This window comes from Danio rerio, chromosome 7 (assembly GCF_052040795.2).
Source record: "Danio rerio strain M-AB ecotype USA chromosome 7, GRCz13ab, whole genome shotgun sequence".
In the NCBI taxonomy this organism is placed as follows: Eukaryota; Metazoa; Chordata; class Actinopteri; order Cypriniformes; family Danionidae; genus Danio; species Danio rerio.
The window spans coordinates 27613135-27636410 of NC_141027.1; the positions used below are offsets into that span (position 1 = coordinate 27613135).

Genomic DNA, 23276 nt, shown 5'->3' on the forward strand with positions numbered 1-23276 from the left:
ACGGTTGTACTGTTTCAGACAAAATCTCTTTCAAAGTTATTTATATTCAACACATATCAAAAAGCGACACACAAACTGTTTGCTCGAGTCTCAAACAAAAAAAAATTGTGTGCTCCACCAGCTGAACTCATGGCGCGAAAGCACAAAAAAAGCAAACCTTCACATATACTTCGATGACGTCACAATCGCCACGCGCACTCAAGCGAACTAGTGAATGTGTCGAGTATAAACCAGTCTTCAGAATGGTACAGTTTTTACAGACATTGGGTCTGAAAAGTTACTAAATATAGTGATCAGGTCATTAAGTTGGCAACACTGACCTGAAGCCAGGAACAGTCACCGAGCTAAAGACAACTGCTGTGTTTTGAAGGGGACCTTCAATGGCTATATTCTCGATAGAGCCGAGAGGTGTGGCAGTGCTTCGCTTGAAGTGGCGGCTTGAGAAATTCTTAAATTGAATAGGGCTCTCAGCAACACATTCCTCTTACAAACCTGGACTGAACCCATCCCAAACTCTATTTGCTGATTATTTAACTACCTGTAAATGCACAACAGCTCTATTATATCTTGCTGAAGGCCCTATCAAAAGGCTCTTTAGTCTAGGGAGAGCACTGCACAGACTGCCAGTGTTTTTGTAGTTGTACGCGTTGTGAACTAACTTCAGGGGGACAAGCACCACCTCGGGAGATTTGTGCAGTCGGCAATGAAAAGTTTCCTATAACTATGTGGCAAATGGAGGAGGTTGTTTGGGAAATATCTATGCATTAACATTCATATATATAGTTTTGCAATTTTAGCCTTTCACCCTATTTACTCTGACGCCAGCGTGAAAAATCATATGGTTTTGGAGTCATTCTGCCAAGGCGTACAGTATATTGATATTCAGGCCGGAATAGAATTCAATATGTCACCCCCTCCCTCAGAGAATCACTCCTTTCTCTGTAATTTCCATTGAAATTTTGTGTGCAAATGCAGTAATAGACACATTTATAACATCAAAAGGATTCAATTTTCTTTTCAATCACACAACAGTATGAATAGCTTTTTCCATTGAATCTAACAACGAGGAGCCATTACCCGACACCAAAGGATAGGTTGCCTTCACTTGCTTTTTATGAAAGTGTGTCAAACAATTTCCCATGTCTCCCATTTGTTCTAAGCTAACGGGGGCTGTCAAACAGGTTTGTTTCTAATTTTTCAGGGACATGTCATTTCTTTCTTCTGGCGCCGGGTAATCACCAGAGATCCACACGTTTATTTTTTAATGCAGGCTGTAAGTGTCTTTAATACGTTAACTCCTCCGCCGAACGGTTTCCAGAAGCCTGCAGATGACAACTTCCGACTGCTAATTGCACTTGGTAAATTATTTGGAAAAGATGACATGAATAGCGTTCCACTGACACCGACACACAGGGCATCAAATGAAGTGATGGCCGCAGCACAAATGGTGTGAGCGCTTTTATTTTGCCGCGGGTAATGTCTCTCTTGGAGCTCTCTGTTGAAAGGTTACTGTAAAGGGCTGTTTGTCATATGCTGTGCATTCATTCAATTTCTCCCCGTGCCATGCAGGTTTGTCACTGTGAAAGCCTCAGTGTTAACGTTCACATTTCGCTGTCTATTAAATTTGACTGATTGATGGAATGAATTGACTAAATTATATTGGTAATTGGTTAGCGCTTAGATATAGATGTATGGCTTGTAAACAGTAAACATGTATTCATTCTGAAAGTTGTCAGTACAAGTTTCTCTGTACGCATGTACTGTATTACTTTTTTTATTTAAAACTTTTGCTTTCATATACATGTATATTAATGTTAACAATATATTATAGATTATTACATCTCAAGATATCTCATTTCAATTGACACATTAATTAGGGTTGTCCCGATCAGGTTTTTTTGCCCTCAAGTCCAAGTCATTTAATTTTGAGTATCTACCAATACCAAAACCCGATCCGATGCTTTTAAAATACATAAAAAAAGAATAAAGATAGGATTTTCCTTTTTTTTTAATTTAATTCACATTATTTTACCTTCAACAACTCTGTTAACAAACAGAGCACTTTTGTGAGGTAGCTTGAACAATAAAATATTAAATAACATAAATTTTTCACTTAAGGGCAACAGTAAATATATATATATATATATATATATATATATATATATATATATATATATATATATATATATAGCACCTCAACTTAAAATACCTGGCAGGCAATCTCAAGTTTACATGTCTCACAGTTTGCCATGGCAATATTATCGCCATCAACTTTGTAATACCTCCAGACCGCAGACATACTCACATTTTCCGCTTTAAGCTGCTTCCGTGTTCATTTCACCCATAGCCACATATTGATAAATAATGTTATGATAGCTGTTTTAACATTTAAGATCTGATTGAATTGCCTCTTGTTGCAGTTATGAAATAGTTTGATAAGCAGGAAATGTTCATGGGCCAATGACATGACCACATTGAAATAGTCTATACTTCAGAATTCTGTTTTATTAAGTATATCAAATTACAGTTTATTAAAATTACTTATGATACAAGTTAGTTTTAATGTTCACTTTTTGATACTTTTTTGTAGTATTAATGTTTTGCCCTGCCATTATGATATTACTAGCATCTTAGGGAAATATTCATGTCAGGAAAATAGGCTGAAAATGCATTATGCTAATAATATGACCTAACTACTTGCTTTGATTTTTCAAATGGTTACCCGTTAAATGAATTTTGACAAGCCAGTGCTGTCATCTTTTAAATACCCCTTCACACACGCTCTCTCTGAAGTCTACATGTTAATGGGAGTGGCCTGGTCTTCCGCTGTCATCAATCAGTTTTCACCATCCCTGACCCACCGCTGAGCAATGCTCCGCGCTCATAAAGCCGTGCGCTGCAGCAGATGGGCTGCAATTTGCAACACGTATGTTTTTTAACATCCTGCCATCAGGGATTTTAATTATGTCTGGTTTCTTCTTGAACAGTCTGTTTACAATACAAATAAGCCCACACAACTGCACATGTACAGAAGCCCAAGAAAATGCAAGAATCAAATGTCACTGCACATGTTAATTAGAGCAATTATAGTGCTCATTTCCAGTGATTTAATTCAGCTTTAGTGTTTAGACAGTCTGTCAATCAACACTGTGTTTAGGTTTGTTTTCTGTGTGAAAAAAATGTATAGAATTCTATTGCACTACACTAAATTGATTAAAATCTGTAACAACTTTGCATTTCTAAAGCTCTTGGAAATTGAGATTTTCAGAGGTGTTACCTGAATCAATTTAATTGTAACTTTGTTCACTACAAACTTCTAATTAAACTAACTGTGAGATCTCCAAATTAATTATCTACCAAATTAAAGCTTGCTAAATTTATATCCTATTTAAATCAATCTTTGTAATATTGATTTTTTTTTTTTCGCTGTCAGAAAATGTATGAGTATCGTTGTGCACAAATTTTGTTTAGACAAAACAAAACAAATTAACGCAACAGTTTGCATTAACATATTGAAGTTTCGACAAAATCTAACAAAATGAAGTTCAGACAACAAACTTTATTATGTTAGCCAAATCTTTTCCTCTTTAATCAGAAGCATTTTTATACAGCAAAGACCTCAATTTTTTTAAGTCGAGTACTCAAAAATAAGTTGTTTCAATTAGTTTTTTTTTCATTTAAATTTAAATTGAAAACAAATCCAGTGTTATGTACTTAATTACATGCACATTTTCAAGTTTAGAACTTCAAATAAATTAAGTAGCCGAAATTGTTTAATTTTTTTTTTTAAATTTACTGTTCATTCTTGTGAGAAATACATTTAACAAAAACTTTTTTGATTTTTGCTAGTTTTTTATTTGTATTAAACCACAGGTTTTCATTGTTTTACAAAACAAAAACATGTACTGTTCCATATTATCAGTATAAAGATAAAAAAATCAGTGTGTGAACTTAAAAATACAAAACAATTCTATTAGTGTGACTTATCAAACAAATTTATTTGAGTTAATACAAGTTAAATATTGTTTTAAAGTAACTTACAGATATATTTACCTTTAAATTAGCTACATTTTTAAATTGATGTAATTATTAATATTTTCCTGTTTTGAAAATTTTAAATTATTCTGCCAACTTAAAAATTTTTATCTAATCAGCATTTTAAAATTTTTAAATTACAATAATGTATTAAACTATGTAGTGGTAACAGCCCTCTTGAGTTATTTTTTTAGAGTGTGAAGTATGCATTGTGAACATCAGTAAATGTTTTTAATGCTTTTAAAGTTTATTCTGTGAGAGACAGATACTATCAGGCTGCAGTACTATCCATTCTGCTTAAATCTTCTGTGTTGTAGTGTGATTTTTTTTTCACCCCCACCCCATTTTTACCACGTTTTACTATGTTCTCCCTGTTATTTACTTTTTTTTCTTTTACCTGCTTTCTGGAACCATTCTTCGATGAACTTGAACCCCGTCATCGCAGTCAACTCCTCTCTTTGTCTCAAATCCTCTAATGTATATAGCGAGCTACTAGTCAAACTGGTAACTGCAGAAAAGCCGTCCACATGCACATAAGTGGTCAGCTGGTAGCATGGAAAAAAAACTGAATTGGTCGTTGGCATCATACCCCCCCCCCCCCCCCCATCACATTTGTTTTAAAGACTAAATATGTAGCTCTGGCTACATAATTCGTGCTCTCCAGAAATGTATATGGTGGTACATTTTCACAATGAGGCTGTGTTGTATTTTTGTCCATCACATGGGTGGACAATTTTTTTTTATCAATGCAGTGAAATGCTGTTTTTAAAAGTTTGAAATTTGATGTTTTTGCTTTCAGAAAATTAATTTAATTTAAATTAATTAAATTAGTTTTCATGTAGGGTCAGTATTGTAAATGCAGGCATATTTACAGGTAATAACTACAGTAATTACATTTGGTATTTCTAAAATAGAAATACAATGTAAATGCATGCAACTACACACTAACCACATTTAGCAGATTATTTAAATGTTACTTAAATGTTATGCACTTAAAGACATTTAATGTAAAGTAAATCCAATTTCTCTAGTTAGTGCTCTTGATAGTCGGTATACCATGCAAATTACAGAAGGCACAACATCTGAACATCTGCTGTGAACTAGTCAGAGATTCGGTTGGATCTGCTCCCATTGCCCTCCACCAAATATTTACTGCCCTATTAGGACCTTCCCCAATACCCATCATAACAGAGGTGCTCACTAAAGGGTGACTCCTCATGGGCTAAAAGCATGGAGTCAAGCCTAAAATGCATAACATGTTCTGTTTTGAATTCTTGAAGTTAGTTTCATAAACAGATGGCTAAAAAATATGTTTGCATATTGCTCAAAGTGTGCTCGAAGTGGGAAGTGTGCCCATGAAGCCCAACCAATGTTGATTTTGTTGTTTAGTTATTCTGTTGGGAACTATTCCATTTTTTTGATATGAAATTCTGTTCTGTTAACTGTTCTAGCATGTGTTCTTCAACAAGTGTGAACGCTGTAGAAATATACCCTGATTAAGTGGTAAATGAATAACAGAAATGACAGGTTCTTTTCAGTGAACCAATTCAACTGGAGTCTAGTGTGATTTCTTAAAGGGTACATTTACATTTGTCATTCATTTACATGACTACAGTATTTTGGTGCCCTGAAAATTTTACGTTTTAAAATGGGTTTCAAAGGGCAAGTTTTTGTGATGTGTGTCTGTGGCAAGCACACCACTACTCAAATAGCCGACTTTACTACAAAATTGCATAGAAACCCATTTCCTTAACTTTTAACTTAAGGTTCTATGCAGTTTAATGATAATTCTGCTAGAACTTTTTAGTTTCACCTTGTGAAAATTTGTTTTAGAAGCATTAACTTAGTATTTTGAGCAGCAAAAACACAGTTCTGTAGCCTGTTATTATTGTTTTAGATGTAGAACACTTTTACCCTAACAGTTGCCTTTATTAGAAAATTGTGTGGAAACTCAATCCCTTAAACCAGACAAAGTGGCCTGACATGCATAATGCAACATTTTATTCCTTTATTTTTGTGAAAAATTATCATCTTATTTGACTAAATGTTTTAAGATTGCAAAGGTCATGTATTTCATATACTGGCTGGTTGTTCATTTTCCTTTTTTTAATAATGCAGATTATACAAATAAAGTAAAATATGTAATTTTTTGTATGTGTATTACATTAAAGAATATTATTTATCCACTTATAAAAATGTCGTCATAATTAATTGTGTTGATGCTTTAAAAATTGCTGAGTGTAAATTTACTTGGCATGTTTAACAATAAAACTGGTTCATCCAATTTAGTACATCAAGGTTAGAAATATTTTTTTTTTCTTTTGGAAGGGTGGGGTTGAGTGTAGTGTTTATAAAGCCATTACAAGGGAAAACAGAGTGGGATTAAACCACCGAGTGTAAACCAACTGGAATGTAAATTTATTTTATGTTCGTAATCTGATCAATAAAAACATATCAGTTATATTTTAATACCACCTATAAACAGGACCTAATTCTATGCAATGGTTATTTTATATATATATTAATATATATTATTTTTTCCCCCAATTTATGTTTAACGGAGAAGGTTTTTTCAACACATTTCCAAGCATAACAGTTTTAATAACTGATTTATTTTATCTTTGCAATGATGACAGTACATACTATTTTACTAGATATTTTTTAACACACTTCTATACGACTTAAAGTGACATTTAAAGGCTAACTAGGTTAATTAGGTTAGCTAGGCAGGTTAGGGTAATTAGACAAGTCATTGTATACCTATGGTTTGTTCTGTAGACTATTGGAAAAAATATATAGCTTAAAGGGGCTAATAATTTTGACACCCTTGGTGTTTGAAAAAATTAAAAGCTGCTTTTATTCTAGCCAAAATAAAAACAAATAAGACTTTTTCCAGTAGAAAAAAATATTATCAGACATACTGTGAAAATGTCCTTGCTCTGTTAAACATCATTTGGTAAATATTTTAAAAAGAAAAGAAAAAAAAATCAAGGGGAGGCTAATAATTCTGACTTCAACTGTGTGTGTTTGAAATTATTTAATCATCTACAACTAAAAACTCATTTTTAGGTTTATTTCTTCCAAATACTAAAACAAGTTTACCAGTACCCTGACTGACACTGCACATGCTGCATTTTGTCTGTGTAGATATATGTGTGTGTACATTACAGTCATGTTCTCTTAGGCCGCAGTGTGAATCCTACGACGCTGCTGTGTTAGAGCTGCTGCTGGCCCCAGATCATTGGGAACAGCAAAATAAACGCCATTACACCTGACAGCATATTCAGTTCCTCAGACATCATTGTGACAGGTGAGCTTCTTCGGGTGGATAATTGTATCCCGGGTCTGTGGCACACTGCTTATTATTGATTCATGGCGAACAGAATGAACTCCTTGTGAATGTATAAAAATACATTTAAAAGTCCATTCTCCTCAACTAAAATCACAGCCCCCCAAACGACATGCTTTTGTCACTCCCAGTCCGCTTTCTCTGCCAGCACTGCTTTTAAGGGCCTGGCAGCGAGGATTGAGCATATATTTAAAGAACCTGACAGGTCGGACAGTAATGCAGTTGTCTGGGCTTTTATTTTCTACATGGAATCCGCTTTGCTAAGCCCTGGTACATTAGAACGAAGTGCCATGCCTGAAACGAACGGGAAGAGATATTCCCTGAATGAAAGTTTTAAATAGCTAAAGCCTGGCTAAAAGAAAAATTCAATTATTAACTTAATTTATCTGAACGTATAGGACAAAAAGCTTACAACAATTAAGACTTTTATAATTTCATTATAATTATTTATTTAATCCTAAATGTATATTTTAGAATGTATTTTTATAATATCTCGTGTGAGCGTAAACTATGAAATTAAACTCTAAATTATTGATTTATGGTGACTTTAAAATTGTAAGCAAATGTCTTGAATTGATTTTATTTCAGATAGTTGCCTAGAAAATCATTATCATTCAGATTTGATTACTAAAAAGCAAAATCATTCATTAAAACTAGATACTTCATAAAAAGCACATATTTTGAAAAAAAAAAAAAAAAAAAAAAAAAACTAATTAAACTTTCACTAAAAACTACAATATCTATAACAATACTGAAAAAGTGCTGTTCGAGCCCGTAGCCAGGGGTGCATTGGGTGGTTTGATAGACCCATTCTCCACCTGAGCTCAGTTGACTGCTATTGGGCCATAAATAGTGAAAAAATATCAAAGGGGTTAATAATTCTGACTTAAACTGTAAATAGAAAATCAGCTGAGTAACTGCAAAAAGTGCCACTTTTTGAGAGAAAAAAAAACACCCCTTTCACCAGGCTGGCTATGAGTGTGCTGTTACACACTTTAACATCTGCAAAGGTTGCCATAAACCATACTCATCTGTTATAGACAAAGCCTCAGGCCTAAAATGAAGGCCGAGAGGCATAACAATCTGGCTTCCTCCACAAACACCCCGGATTCCTTTAACAAGCTCCAAATTGCAAGACCTTTTTTCAGTTTATCACCAGCATTCCTTATAATTTCTTCTTGCGGCATTGTGTATCCATCATTGTAAATGCACTCAAAATGCCACAGCTGTGGCGTTTTACGAGGACGCACCTAATCAGACTGGAAAGGAGACGCCACCGTTACACAATCACATCTGCTTGAACACGCACTACAATAGCAATATGTTGCAAACTGGAAGCATCACAGCCTCGGCTACAAGCCTAATTCATGTTGTTTCTTCAATCCGACATGCAAAAATGGCATGTTGTAGTGCAGCCTGAGCCACAGCTGGAAAGCATCGCGAACATGAGGACAGGACCAGAGTTCTGCACCCAACACAAAACAGTACTCCAACCTGGCGCTGGCTTTTATTCGCTCATAAAAATGTGTAAGGCCTGATTAGCTTCCCACATTTTCAGAGGATAAAGGAATTAAGGACCAATTTCCTGGTGTTGTAAACGTTAATGCTGAGAAAGAGGATGGCTGTTTGATTTTTGCAGGCTATATTTGTAGTTGAGGTGGTTGGAGGGGTGATCGTGTCGGTTGTGAAGGGGCCCACCCATGAAATATCGACGGATGAAGAATGTAATACTCCATTTAACGTTAACTGCCTGTGTTTGGGATGTCTGGCTTCTGTATCCGCTTGATGTAAAACATGGCACTTTTCTAAAAAAAGAGTGGCTTCTGTGGGATAATAACTGAGATAATTGAGTTCAATTGACACATCTACCAGTCGATTCTTCAATAGCAGATGAGAGACTGGGGGAAAATGCCATGAAATCCAAACAAAACACAACCCCTCAAAGTATGCAGATGTAACCCATCAGTGATCATTTAGAGAATAGTCATTGACCCGTAACTTCTACGAGGAAGTAGGAAATGACTAAACATCCATGTTGTTACCCATTTGTGTCAGTGGGATCAGTGGGACCACAACCAAAAACTTCCTGAATTGACAGGAAACGGCATGTGTGTGGTGGCAGTCTGGCGGGAGCGTGGGTACAGGAAAGAGGCAGGGCCAGAGCAGAGGACTGGACTTGGCAGACCGGCGCTCGGCATTGTGGGACAAGGCACTCGACATGTGAGAGCCCAGCCTGGCCATTCATCCACACCAGCGTTGCGCGCCGCCCTGTGATTAGCATTGTCCTCTAGCAGATGGCCCATCATCTGTTTCAGGCGGCGGGGAAGAAAAAAAAAGATGCCACTGTGAGAGCAGCCCTTCATTCTTATTATTAACTCATAAAGCGCCCATTGTGTTTAACCCTGTTTGTGCAGAATAAGGTGGTCTACAAATATGGACTTTTTAAACTTTCGAAAGTCTTATGTGAACTTATGTAGAAGGCCTTCTGTTTAGTATAATAGAAACCAGATAGTAGTATAGTAGAAATTTTGTACAGTAGAAATCAGTAGTAAAGATTTTGTTTGACATTTTGACTTTGTCACTTTTATAACTTCATTTGTGGCCTTCCAAAGCCATACCACTTCCTCTGTTATGGATACATTATATTAGTTAAGCAAGATCGGGAATTAATTGGGGTGCTCTGCATAAAATGGTGCCAAAATCTCATGGGTCAAAGAGATTTTCAAGCAAAAACTATTATTATCCATCATTCATTCATTTTCTTGTCGGCTTTGTGCCTTTATTAATCCGGGGTCACCACAGCGGAATGAACCGCCAACTTATCCAGCAAGTTTTTACGCAGCGGATGCCCTTCCAGCCGCAACCCATCTCTGGGAAACATCCACACACACTCATTCACACACACACTACGGACAATTTAGCCTACCCAATTCACCTGTAACGCAACGTCTTTGGACTGTGGGGGAAACCGGAGCACCCTGAGGAAACCCATGCGAAGGCAGGGAGAACATGCAAACTCCACACAGAAACGCCAACTGAGCCGAGGCTCGAAGCAGCGACCTTCTTGCTGTGACCCGACAGCACTACCTACTGCGCCACTGCTTCGCCCACTATTATTATTATTATTATTATTATTATTATTTGTAGATAATGTATACAGTTTTGTTTTCTGAAAAATATGATCATATATTTTTATAATGTTATTAGGGCTGCACGATATTTGGGAAAAAATTGACATTGCAATAATTTGTTTATCTGCAATTTACATTGCGATATTAATATAATTCCTGAAGATAAATTTATTAACTCTATTTGGAAATAATTCACCTATTACTAGTTTGACTTTGACTGAGAAATTATAGGTGAGTTTGCATGTGTTCCCTGTGCTCACGTGGGTTTCCTTTGGGTGCTCTGATTTCCCTCCCAGTCTAAAGACATGCGCCATAGGTGAATTGAAAAAACTTAATGGGCTGTAGTGTATCAATGTGCATGCAAGAGTGTATTGGTGTTTCCCAGTGTTGGGTTGTGGCTGGAAGGGCATCATCTGTGTAAAACATATGCTGGATAAGTTGGTGGTTCATTCTGGTGTGGTGACCCCAGATTAATAAAGGGACTAAGCCGAAAAGAAAATGAATGAATGAAATTGGCCATAGTGTATGTGTGTGAATGAGTATGTATGGATGTTTCCCAGTTCTGTGTTGCAGCTGGAATGGTATGCGCTGTGTAAAACAAATGCTGGATAATTCGGCAGTTTATTTTGCTGTGGTGACCCCTGATGAATAAATGGACTAAGCCAAAGGAAAATGAAAAAATCTGCCTTGAACAGTTTAATAGTTCAATTCTAACACCCATTTAAAGTGTTAAGTGTCATTCACCTTCAAGATTTTCCTCCATGATGCTCTCTCTCGTTTCCTTCTATCCCAGACCTGCTCCCATGATCGGCCTAATAATTAAAGCCATCCTGCAGCCGCTGCTGTACTGCGCAGCATTGGGCGCATCAGGGGCTCGTGACATGATACAGAGGGACAGCTTAACTATTAAATATCCATCACGCCACGCCACATCAGTCCTAATGCAATCAGAAACACATGACTACATCGCTCGGGCCCCCGCTTCCATCCACAATGATTAAGTAAGTCTTTAATTTCCAAGACAAATAAAAAATGCAAGATCATTTTATCATGAATGTAAATGACCTGTCTCCTCAGATGACAGTTCGATTTGATTGGGAACTAGGAGGGGGGGCATCTACTGTAGCCGAGCAGACTAATATGGGGCTTTGTGTACTTCAGAGAGTACGCACGTGGGCTGTGGTCTTTTTGCCGTATTATCATTTTAATGAACCAGGGTATTTCTTTTGTGGTCGGGAGGCTCTAATGCAGTTGTCCAAGACTTCCCTTTCATCTGTCTTCTTCAAACGCTCGAGGTTGTTAAACAAATGGATGTGTCTGAGTATATAACGCTGATGTGGCCATGCTGCTGTTGACTGGGCCAATTAGGACTCGGGAAGAAAAGAATTGAGACGTGCTTGTTCACTCACTCAAACCAGCATACAATGCAGTCTGGCTGCTTTGTGTTTATTAAAATCATCTGGATCCTTAAGGATTGGCTATGACATGCTTTAGTTTAACGTTACTTTTTGATGATTTTCATTATCAGGACTTCTGCCAAGATCCCCATACTGTTTTTACCTTGCTAATTAGCTTGTGTTTATTAAAAATGTTTTCCTCGAACCTGATATGTCATGAATCCCTTGTTCCCTTGTCTCCATGTTCAAATGAGCGAGTGTGTTTAGAAAAATGTTTGATTTTACACCTAAGAGGTGATAATGATGCATACCTGTTCGCTTCAGTCATAGTGGGAATGTTGAAATAAGATGACAGTGATTTCTCAATATGCTAATTACTGTGCAGTCACAAATGCTGAAATGCTAGTGTCTAATGGTGTATCCGACTGATATTGTCAGACTTTTTTCTTATTAAATCTAACAATGTTTTCTTAGAGGGCACCTATTTTACCTTTTACAAGATGTAAGATACGCCTTCGGTGTCTCCAGAATGTGTCTGTAAAGTTTCAGCTCAAAATACCCATCAGTTAATTTATTAAAGCCTCCAAAATCTGTCCATTTTGGTGTCTGAATACATTGTAACTTTTTTTTAGGCTGTAGCTTTAAATGCAAATGAGCTGCTTCTCCCCGCCCACCGTTTCCACGTGCATGTCTGCTTCTTATTATGATGTTAGATAAACAGCACAGTGACACCATGCGGCCATGGTGATTATAGTGGTTAAGAATTACACAGCTGGCAGCTAGCTCTCTGCAACTCTCACATGGTCGCCCACTGAAGTTGAAGCTGCACCCGGTCAGTACCTGGATGGGAGACCACATGGGAAAGCTAGGTTGCTGCCGGAAGTGGTGTTAGTGAGACAAGCAGGGGGCGCTCAACATGTGGTCTGTGTGGGTCCTAATGCCCCAGTATATTGATGGTGTCTCTATACTGCCCAGTGAGCGCTGTCTTTAGGATGAGAGGTTAAACCGAGGTCCTGACTCTCTGTGGTCGTTATAAATCCCAGGATGTCCTTCAAAAAAAAAAAAAAAAAAAAAAAAGAGTAGGGCTTAACCCCAGTATCCTGGCCAAATTTGCTCACTGGCCTCTGTCCATCATGGCCTCCTATCCATTCCCATATCATAGTTGGGTGTGTGGTGTCTGGCTCAATATGGCTGCCGTCGAGTCATCCAGGTGGATGCTGCACACTGGTGATGGATGAGTAGATTTCCCTCCATGTGTAAAGCGCTTTTAGTGTCCAGGAAAGCATTATATATAAATGTCAGGAATTATTTATAGGGATTTTTCTGTCTATATTACAATCATGCTGTTTTTTTTTTTTTATTTAAACTTATAAAAGCTTTAAAACTCACAGAGAGTTATAAAAATAATTTTTATCCCAGTTTATTTGCAAAAAAATGTGCTGTGCTGTGCTGTGTATATATACATGTTATTATAGAAACACTGCATCTGTCAATCAGTGACACGACCACTGATGAGGTTTGTGGGTGGGGAAAACTGCACTTCTATGTCACCTTGCGGTGGGCCTCAAAATTATTGACATTTAGATCCTATTTTAACGTCAGGAAATTTAAAAAGAAAGTTACTCCAGTATGACTGTGGACACACTATACCTGCACACAGTTCTGTCTAAACAGCTTCCAAAAGTTCATTTTCATCATGGGTACCCTTTAAGCAAGTATGGTATTTAAGCTTCAAAATGTGTGATTTTACATAAAAAAGAATTCAGTAGAATTTAATCCATCCTTTTTTTTCCCAAAATAACACAAGCAAAATAAACCAAACAATTGAATACTGCACCTGTGACTCTTGACAATACATTGAGGTCTTATGATGCAAAGCAATTGGTCTGTGGAAGAATCTGAATTTTAATTTATGAACAGTTTCTTACAGACTGATCATTTCCCTTCATAAAACCCTCAGTGTTTAATCAGTAGTCACTGGAATTGATTTGTTTTAATTTTGTTTTTGTTTTGTTTTTACTATTAAAGTTCTGGTGGTTATTGCCTTGCATTTTCTGAATTACCAAGGATCACGATTAAGCTGCATTCACACTACCAGTGACTTTGTAGCTGCCCTTTGCCCTGGGTAGTGAATCAAGTCGCTAGTGGATGTTCCAGCCTCGAGGTTGATTGGGTAGCATTTATGAATGGTATTCAATGACAGCAAAAGAGTTTTCTTGCAGCTCAAAATAATAAACTGTGCAGGGAAAACATTACATATAAATGGAATAAGTACATAAAGTACTTAAATGCTAAGCTGAACAAAAAAGAAACATGTTCTTTGCCATTGCGTCTATTTGTAGCAGTGTAGATCTACAGCACACTGAAAAAAAAGTTCATCTACTTTCTGGTCTTTTATTCAAAGTACATTTTTACATTAGATGAAGTAAAAAAACAATGGCTTCTGATTATAACCGGTTTAATTCAATTTGCCTTAAAGAAAAAAAGCTACTTTCTAGGTAAAATTAAAAGCATTCGTTTTTATAAAGTGTAATTTATACTTCAAGCCAGCATGTGACCCCATGACATCACTCCCTTTGTCATCTACCATTATTGATACAAATGTGAAGACGATCTTTGACCAAAGTTAGTCTTGTTTAGACAAGGTAAGCATTAAAGTCTTTTTCATGTAATATTATACGAGTAAGCATTTTTGACGGCAACATATCTTTTTAAAAACATGTTTGTGTTTCTGCCATGTGAAGGCTAGAACAACAGTAACGTTTGCCTATAAAGTTACTCTGACAAAGATCCCCTCAGGTACTACTTTAGTGCACTTTAATTCTTATCTATTTCAAATGAGAGTTTGATTACCATCTTGTGACATTTATAGCTATACTGAAAGCATCAGCAGATAGTTTACCTTTAATCTTTAAAGTAAAGTAACATTTTTAGCATAATGACAGCATAGCCTGTCATTGCATGTGTTTATTAAAGTTTAATCCAAAGTGCAACTTTTTTATTTTATAGTATTCTTTTCCCAAAATAATTATTTAGAGGTGCCTTATGAAAAAATGGCTATAGGCAAAGTTGAACAGAGATCAGTATATGGAAATGAGCACACCATGAGCCTCAGACACCATTGTTTCCTCGTTTTTATGTAAATTCCACAAGTGTAAAACCCCAGTGAAAATGGACCTCTCAGAAAACAAAACAGACTGCTGCGTGATTCACAGGGCATGCCCTCAAAATTAGCATGTTATTTAGGTCACATTCTACTCATCCGAACCTGACGAGCTGCCGTGTGAGATCAGGAGTCAAAACACAGACTCATATGTTGCTGTGGGATTATTAATATGCACGCCCCAGGATGTGTTTGATAAGCCACAACGTTTCCAATTGAGACAACAATGACCATTTTTCTCCCTTATGCCGAGTTCAGATTGCATAATTTTTAAAGTAGCGGTGTCAAAGATGTTTTTACACTGCATGACTATCTGGGGTAGCATTTCATCACTGCTTTGTTTACACTGCAACATGGATCGGCGTGGATGCATGACTTCAGAATGGCAACAATCGCCGACAACTTTGTCTCTGTTTGTGACAAAGTGACAAAAGTGACATGGAAACAATGCAAGGTCATAGTATATATTTTGTTGTAAACTACATAGTAAGAAAGAGGCTTTTAGTGGGGTAGAAAATTTACTTCTTTTGCTCACCTGGCATTTGAAGGGTATCAGCGATTTCTCTTTTTTCTTTTTCGACCCAGTTGTGGTATTGCTCAGATGACACGTCAAACTGGCACGGGTCCTCATGCCAAATTTAAACTAGTTTTTCCACCATTTTTTAGGTCCAAATTGACTGAACAAAAGAAATTTCAACTTCTCCCCCATCCTCCCGCTGGCCTGCAGATACCCATACTGGTGGATGCTCTCTCCTTGGTTGTAGGTAATTGCCGATGTTATTTTTAATCAGAAAACATTTCACATGACATTATTTGAATCGCCGACAGCTCCGGATATTTAGCATGCAAAATGTCTCATTGGTGTCAGCGACTTGATTTTCTCTGAACGTGTCGTTGATAGTTCACACTGTGTGATTGTTGCTCATGTAAACCTGCACTAATTTGCCTGTGATTTCAGACATTAGTCAGCGATTTCTTAAAATCTGTTGGCAAGTCAAAATCAGGGCTAAAATTATGCAGTATGAACTCTGCATTAGTTAACTCATTTATTCATTTTCTTTTCAGCTTAGTCTAATCTGGGGTCGCCACAGCGTAATGAACTTCCAACTTATCCAGCATATGTTTTACGCAGCGGATGCCCTTCCAGCTGCAACCCATCACTAGGAAACATCCATGCACACTTATTCACACGCGTACAATACGGTCAATTTTAGCATAACCAATTCACTTATAGCACATGTCTTTGGACTTGTGGGGTAAATCGGAGCACCCGGAGCAAACCAACGCGAATACATGGAGAACATGCAAACTCCACACAGAAATGCCAACTAAGCCAGCTGAGGCTCAAACCAGCGACCTTCTTGCTGTGAGAGGCGATAATGCTACCCACTGTGCCACTGCGTCACCTTAGTTTACTTTAAGCTTGCTGGTTTATCCATTCGCACATGTTTACCATCACATGATTTTTTTTTTTTTTTATGTGCATACTGAAATTTGTTTGGTAAGTGTTTCTTTTGTAGTTTGTGTGTCTTTTCTTTTCGAAGAAAGTTTATCCTACTCAGTTGTCAGTTTATCTCATATTTGCATATGTTTTTTTATGCGCATTTTCAAAATTTATGCGCATTTTGATGTTTCCATTAACCGTTTTTATGCGCATATGCTAAATTGCATATAAAAATAGTTGGATGCAAACGTAATTACTGTGAGCGTAAAGTGTGATTTGTTAGTTTAGAGTATATGCTAATTCCAGGATGCTGATATGCCTCAGGTATCGATAGGTAAAATTAATTTATTAATTAATTTATTTATTTGCGTAGAGAAGAGAATAATGCTCCTATTGGTCAATGTCACTCATGTGATGAACCAGTTGTAAACGAAGAGAAAAAAAATGAATATGCATTGAAAAGTATAAGTATGCATTAATGAGTATCATACTACACAAGAAGAAACAATTAACGGCAACCTTTGTCAAGCAGTCAAATCAGGAGAAAATTGTGTAATTTAAATGGGGCTTTAGTCAAGTATGTCTTAAATTGCCAAATAAACTAACAGCATTTTTTTATTTTAATAAATTTAAGAAAAAAGTTATTTAAAAAATATTATGAGGTGGAATTAAAATGTTTAGAACAAAAAAAGTGTTAAAAGGTTTAAGGCGTTAACCAGTTTTAGTTGTAATAAATGTATAGTGGGCCAAATTGTGTATACCTTCAGGAAAACTTTTAGTATAAGTCCACAGCATTTCTGTAATAATTTAAATAATTCTTTTACCCACATAAATCAGCTCAAAGCAAAGCTTACAGTGAACCTCTATAGATGAGATGAACATTAGGTGAGTTTTACTCACTATATCAGGAATGGTCTGTGCCTGTGTGTCTGAGGAAGGGGGTGTTGAAGCGGGTGATTTGATGGGACGGGGGTGTCAGAGCAGGCAGACGCCGCCTGGTGTGTCTCCGATCTCATGTTTATGCAGAGATCAACTGATTTCTTTTGATTTGGCATTGAGGTTCTTGATTTACCGCTGACTAGCTGCTGGCAGCCTTTCAACAGAGTTCCACAGGTTCAGGGCTTCACTAATTACCTTTATGGCAGAGCAAGAGACACTCACACACTTAAAAACACACCCCGGTCCATTCCAGCCACCTGCTCTGGTCCCATTGCTACCCACGAGCACATCATTTATGGTGGAGGAAGTAGTTAGCCTTGTTGTCAGAGACCCCTTCATGAAGACACGGATCTCTTTGGTGGCCTGATGCTCACATTATTAATTCACACACACACAGAGAAAGAGAGAAATAAAGAGAGAGAGAGAGAGAGAGACGTACAGAAGATGGATAAATATAAACATCTTTAAAGTGTCTCATCTGCAGTCAGCACTGAAGGGATCAGTGGGCGCCCTGTCAGTGTTTCACGAATCCTGTTTACTTGGCTTTCAACACATACACGCTGTAAAGCATAGTTTGTGGAGTCTTTCAATTTTCTTTTCAATTTATTGTGCTATTGGAGCTGATATAGAAGGGCTTCTCGCATCCAAAATCATATGCTCGATGGATCATATGTTTCTTCACAACTGTATTGTACTGATCCTTTTTATCTAGAAGATGCTGGTTCAAGCTCAGGGTGGCTGGCTGTGCTTCTGAGGGCCAATTTAAGATAGAATGGTATTAATACAGATGTGGGTGCTTGGAATGAAGGGGAGAGCAAACCACCAGACCTGACAGGCGTACACACACACGCGCACAGTTAGCATGACGGGAGTCATGTGGATAAATCACCATTCACTCCGGGAGCAGTCACAGTCAATGACATATTCACTGGCTGCTTCAACAGCTCATTTGATAACACTCTCCTCACGCCATTCTGTTTTTTTTCTTGCGCGAGATGAAAAGCTGGCTGAAAATCTCATCAGCTCAGTGAGGCAGGGCTGATAGTAACTCAAGATAAAGGAGGGAGGAGGTGCCTCCTAATTAATTAACTTTCCCTGCCTGCCACAAGCGGGGAGAGAGAGAGAGGGGAGAGACCACAATATCCCGCCTTTTTCCAGGGGGCTTTCAATTAGACATGCGTTATAATTAAATGCGATGTCAGTGAGACCAGGCAAGACCTGACAGATCTATGTCCACAGTTTAGTTACTCACATTCATCATTTTGACTGATGGCTGAGGCCTACAGGAATATTGTCTTGGATTGTTGCTGTTGTTGTACGCCTTTCTTTTTCAATAATTGAGGGCAGGCTAATAGAGGACTTTGGTTGCCGCCCCTCTTGTTTGCATGCACCCTTGATGTGATAAAGCAAATTATTTGTTTATTTGACCTTGCTTGTTTATGCATGGATTTAAATTTACAGTAAATGCATATATGTTTGAGTGTTTTTGTTGTTTAATGGAAATATTTTGTTGGTTTGTCTATTTTTTGTTATTTTTATATTCACTTTTAAATCAAGTCTGAAACTGATCATTCGTTCATTCATTCATTCATTCATGCATATTTATTTATTTATTTGCACTGTAAAAAATTAAATTAATGTGCTGTTAAAAAAATAAAGTGGTAAAAAAAAAATGGTGGTAACACTATTGCAAGTATTATTTTTAGGTAGTTTTCAAGACTTGATTTTTTTAGCACTTAAATGAAAATCCACCACAAAATTCATCAAAATTACTCATTCATAAAATTTATAATGAAATACATAGACCATTCATTTTTTGCCAAACCTTTTATTACATGTTACACAGATAACCAAATAACAATAACACCTTTTATTTGTAGGCGCCTTTCAAAGCACTAAAGAACACCTTACAATATGTCACAGGCACATTATAAAAAATAAAAAAACAAGATGAAGAATAACCAGAAAATCATTAAAAGCAATTCTGAACAGAAAGGTTTTAACCTGGGATTTAAAATTGGAGATAGACTTTACCTGATGAATATATCACGGTAGGGAATTCCATAACTGTGGTGCTATGCAGCTAAAAGCCCTGCCACCAAATGATTTCATCTTAAAATTTGGAACTGATAACAGTTCAGCCGCTGAAGATCTCAGTGAGTGCCAAGGAGTATACCAGTAAAGAAGATCAAAGAGGTAACCGGGTGCCAGGTTGTGAAGAACTTGTAAGTTAATTTTACACTGTAAACCATAGGCATGAGACGATAACTGTGTTCAAGGTATACAGCAGTATGGAAAAGTCCAGGTTTTAAAACTGTCAAAATTGTCTGCTATACCATTCCTGAGGTATGTGTAATATTTTTTATTTGCTTTTTTTGCTGTTTTTTAGGACAGCAGTATCTCCAGCAGAAAAGATTTCCAAAGATGCCATTTTAAGTTGTAAAAATAATCAGTGTTTTTGAAACTAATGAAGACAGCAGAAGTCAATGATTCATTTGAATTATTTAGCCTGACATGCTTACTATAACAAAATACTTTAAATGTTTCCCAAATTAAAATATATTGTGTACAAAAGGGGAAAAGGTATTGTTTTTTATCCAGACATTTAAAAATAATAGATTTTAGAGCAGTAATCTCAATACCGTGATACAGTTAAACCGTGATATTTATATCTAAGGGAATCATACTATCAGAATCTTATACCGGCCCATGCCTAGTACATGATAAAGACCAGGAAGCCAATGCAAGTGAAAGAGAATTGAGGATGTGTTTAGAAGCAAGCGAGCGGATGACTACCCTAGCTGCTGAGTTCTGGATTACCTGTAATTTGTGAAGTTGGTTAAGAGGGATACCAGATAGGAGGGAATTGCAATAATTAATCCTTGATGTAAGTAGAGCATTATCAAGGACTTCAGAACTTTGTTAAGATAGTGTAGGGCGAAGTCTTGCAATGTTACGTAAGTGAAAAAAGGCAGATCGTGAAATATTACTAATAAGTGAATTAAACGAAAGCATACCCTTTAGTAACCCCAAGACATGTTAGGACAATCAATTTGTTTAACAAATCTATTTACAATTTACAGTATTTTTAAGTTCTGAAAGTGCTTTGTCCATGTCATGGAAAAATTTGTTGAGTCTTTTTTTTTTTTACTCGTACACAAGCTTTCTTTTGTAGGAAATAGGAATTGTCACATTTTAGACAAAAGCTGACAGAATCTGTGTATTGCATAACATATAAAACCAGTACATACACAATCAAATCAATCAATGCAGTAAAATTTCACCAAAAGTTTGTAGCAGTGCATTTGTGTCAGAAACCTTATATAAGTTTGTTTTTGGTTGACTTTAATTTGAAGAATATTTCTATAAGTCCACTTCAGCAGTTCTAAACAAAATTTTCAAGCCAGCCATGCCTCATGACAATGCAGAGAACAATTTTCTGTGCATTCGCAGTCTCATGCTGTAAAACAAACACTACATTTATTATTATTGAATTATGCAATTATAAATGATATATTTCATGTGTTTAAGGTTTCCTTACAATAGCTTTTATCCAAATTTGTATCTCTGAACAGTAATTCTCCAAAATGTTTAAGTAGACTGTGCTGACTGACACTATAACATAACCTCAAGTATTTTGACTAATAATACTAGCTCTTAACAAGATCATTGTTGTTCATCCACCCTGCTTAAATGTTGCCTAATCACTGCTGTTCAATATTACAATGCACATCATTTGTTAAGTTTCAACATATAATGTAGAGTAAACATACAAGAAAATCATTTTCAAATAGGTTTTGGTGGTTTAAAATACCCGTGTATCACTATATACATCTTTAGGGGTGTCAAAATTAATTAATTAATGCAGTTAGGGACAGTTTGATATCGGTTCAGTAATAGATCGTAACTGGTTATTACGTATACTGACGTCATTTATCTTCTATGCGCGATGTCGCAGTAGAATACTATGGCGAAGGAGGAGAGGGAGAGTAAAGAAAATGCTCCTACTACTTAAAATGTAGATAGATTATGCACAGTTCAACTGCTTGTGAGTTTGCTGGAAAGTTTTTCATTGACACTGATAAGGGCACAGCACATGAGCTGCTATTTCACTACTAGGGAGAAATGCTATAAAAATCTATATTTCTCTCTCTCTCTCTCTCTCTCTCTCTCTCTCTCTCTCTCTCTCTCTCTCTCTCTCTCTCTCTCTCTCTCTCTCTCTCTCTCTCTCTCTCTCTCTCTCTCTCTCTCTCTCTCTCTCTCTCTCTCTCTCTCTCTCTCTCTCTCTCTCTCTCTCTCTCTCTCTCTCTCGACATTTGACCTGCCTGTGGGTTCGTGAGGTAACTTTTTCTCTCCTCTTGGCTGTTAAAGCGATACTTGTGGATCCAGACATGAGCATGCCTGTAGTGCGAGTTTACCTCACTGTGTCTATTATAGATTACCTGAGATAACTGCATATTATGCGCATATAGACTGTAGCTGCGGAAGTTCTTCTCGTGTCACTCATTGGTGAACAGCACTCTCGTGTTTAAAGCCAATTGCAGCCCTTTCTGTTGAGCGGGTTGAGACAATGACCAATCATGGAGGTGTAAGATCTCACTTAACCGCTCAAAAATCAAGCGGGATAATTTTTAAATTAGTTTATTTGCTATAAATGCTCGTGATGGCTTCTGTGCTTGTGTTGGACTTTAGTTTTAAACATTCAAAAAGAGTGTTTTCTTTGAGCAGGCAAAATGAAAAATATAGTTCATATATCCTACTGCTTATATTAAAGGACACTATTGTATTACAAATAATCTATAAATATATTTATACATTTTAATAAAAAAGTTCTTGTGTTGTGAAGAAAAAATCGAATTATGTATGGAAAGCACTGTCAAAGCACCTTGATGCACCAAGGTATCAAATTGAATGTATGTAATCTACATGATCGTAACCAAAACCAACAGTGAGACCAGTAAAACTAAGCTCCCAAACAAGCTATTGAGTTGCATAAGCTAGCTATTGAGCTAACAAGCTACATGAACACCATATGTCTTTCCTGAAAGAGCTTATTTAAGACGGTAAACTACAAAATTATAAGCTGTCAATGCTTACCTCTTAACATGCTCATTGTTGGTCCGCTTCTTCAAAATGTTGTCCGATTACTGTAGTTATTGAGATTTAAATGCAAACATCTCAATCAAATCCAACTAGTACAAATCAATTTTCTTAATAAAGATGAAGCCTTCTTTACTAAATTGTATTAGTTAAATTTATTCCTCAAATTAAGCCTAATAATTGCACCAGTTTGCTTTAAATAAAAGTTACATTTATATATTGATATTATTAGCAAAACTCTCAATATTAAAAAAATTAAATATTCACATTTTTTAATGATAACAATTTTTTAATGAAAAATACATGCCTCAGGATTAATTATTTACAGTGTGAGCTCATCTTCTTTAATCCGCATATCATACTGTAACTCAGTCTTCCATTAAAAAAAGACCTTTCTCTGATAATGTGTGCTGTTTTTTCCAATTATTTAGCCCTCTTAAACTCTGTCCTTTTTTTTTTTTTACAATCAACTATACACTCAAAATTAAATCTGGCTCTATACAATCAACACCTAATAGTATCTGCATTTTTTTTCTATATACAGTAATGATCTTGTATGTCAAAATACAGATATCAGAATTTGTTTGAATATAATAATCTTTCTATTTCAGACAGTTTTTCAGAATTTATCTGATATTATAAAGTCAGTAGTCAGCAAGGCAGCTTGCTGTGTTTTGAGCAGATCCTTAGTGAGCAAAAAAATGTGCACTACAGTTGT

At 36.5% G+C, this 23276-nt stretch overlaps 1 long non-coding RNA gene across 1 annotated transcript in view; it reads left to right on the plus strand.

Moving 5' to 3' along the window:
• Positions 1-23276, plus strand: part of LOC147835995 (uncharacterized) — a 120527-nt gene that overhangs the window by 92585 nt on the left and 4666 nt on the right. The window contains exon 3 of the long non-coding RNA XR_015495725.1: positions 15742-15839. This is a non-coding gene — a long non-coding RNA (uncharacterized LOC147835995). The remainder of the gene's footprint in view (positions 1-15741; positions 15840-23276) is intronic.